The sequence below is a fragment of the Mus musculus genome, chromosome 1, assembly GCF_000001635.26.
Source record: "Mus musculus strain C57BL/6J chromosome 1, GRCm38.p6 C57BL/6J".
Classification (NCBI taxonomy): Eukaryota; Metazoa; Chordata; class Mammalia; order Rodentia; family Muridae; genus Mus; species Mus musculus.
In genome coordinates, this window is record NC_000067.6 from 128,885,300 (window position 1) to 128,887,101 (window position 1,802).

The following is a 1,802-nucleotide window of genomic DNA, read 5'->3' on the forward strand; positions in this document are numbered from 1 at the left end:
ATGGGGTGCTGATTCATGGGGATAATCAAAAGGGAACCTGGGATAATGTCTTAGGGTTTTACTGATGTGAACAGACACCATGACCAAGGCAACTTTTACAAAGACAACATTTAATTGGGGCTGACTTACAGGTTCAGAGATTCAGTCTATTATCATCAAGGTGGGAGCATGGTGTAGGAGGAGCTGAGAGTTCTACATCTTGTTCTGAAGGCAAACAGCGGAAAACTGGCTTCCAGGGAGCTAGGATCGATATTTCAAAGCCTGTGCCCATAATGACACACTTCCTCCAACAAGGCCACACCTACTCCAACAAGGCCACGCCTCCTAAAAGTGCCACTCCCTGGGCTGAGCATATACAGACCATTACGGGTAATGGCTGAATTGATATTTACATAAAAGACAAGAGATGAACTACCCAGGGAGGTTTTAGAATTGCACGAGAAAGCTGTCTAGAGCAGAGAGCTCTCTAGAGCAGAGCACTGTCTAGAAAGCTGTCTTAAGCAGAACATGGACCATCATCTTGGACCCGTGATTTGACTCCCAGTGGTTTGTTTCACTGCTCTCCAAACTGAGTCTGGTCCTTGGCAAGTTCCCAACAACAGACACTATAGAAATGTGGACCAAATCACAAATGTTTGTGTCATCCTTGCACTGGAGCCATGCTAATCTTCTCTATATTGTTTCAATTTTAGCTTATGTGCTCCACATATTATTGAACACTAATTCTCAGCCAGGCATTTCTTTATATGCAGGGATAGAATTAAACCTCCAGCAGTCCTGGAGCTTAACTTGTAGAGAGGTTGCAAAGTTGATGAAAGGAGATATGGCACATATATGCTTGAGATTACGAAGCACCACAGACTAGAAGGCTTACACCACAGCGTTCTATTATTCATTGCCCAGGAGCCTAGAAGTACAGCATCAGGGTGTTCATGGATGCATTAGTTAGTTTCCTAGTTACTGTGACAAAAATCCCTGGCAAAAGTAACTTAAGAAAGGGAAGGGTTAATTTGGCTCACAGTTCTAGGATACAGTTCATCATGGCAGGAAGTCATGGAGGTGGCAGGGAGTGCTCACATTGTATCCACAGCCAGGTGGTGGCTGGTCACACTGTATCCACAGCCAGGAAGCAGAGATAAATACTAGTGCTCAGCCTGGCTTCTAATTTCTATTCAACCCATGACCCCCATTTAAGGAAAAGAGTCCCCGACATGTAGGATTGATCTTTTCATATCAATTAACCCAGTCTAGCAACTCTCTCACAGACATTCCCATCCATTCATCTCCTAGGGGATTGCAGATCCTCTTACACTGAAAATCAATATTAACCTTTAACAACAGGGTTGGCTTCTTTGAGATCTCTCTGCTTGGCATCTTTTTGTGCCAACACATGCCAATCGTTCCTTTGTCTATACCAATGTCCAAGTCTTCTCTTGTTGGATTACAACTCACCCAAAATGATCTCATTTTCATTCATTACTTCTTTCAAGTAGTCTACATATGTGTTTGCATGCTGAGGTACTAGGATGTTAGCATGTGCATTTCTAGTGGGCTACCATGCAGCCATTATATAGCTTAAAGCTAAAAAGTAGTTTGGATATAGGTATAAGCCATGTTGCTTGTCTACCTGTGATCTCTCTGGCCATAGCAAAAAGAGTGGCTTTGGTGAACAGAGTGGCCCAAAGGGAACACTGAGTTTTTCTTTCTATGAAATTACAGAGGCTATATGATGATTGGACATATGGCCTGGGTATCATTAAAATGAAATCCTAGGGCCTGGAGAGATGGCTCAGTAGTTAAGA

The 1,802-nt window shown here is 43.1% G+C and overlaps 1 non-coding gene across 1 annotated transcript; it reads right to left on the minus strand.

Moving 5' to 3' along the window:
* Nucleotides 1-609: 609 nt before the first annotated feature.
* Nucleotides 610-720, minus strand: Gm23056. Its single transcript, XR_003949179.1, has one exon. It is a non-coding gene; the product is annotated as a U6 spliceosomal RNA (small nuclear RNA).
* Nucleotides 721-1,802: the final 1,082 nt, after the last annotated feature.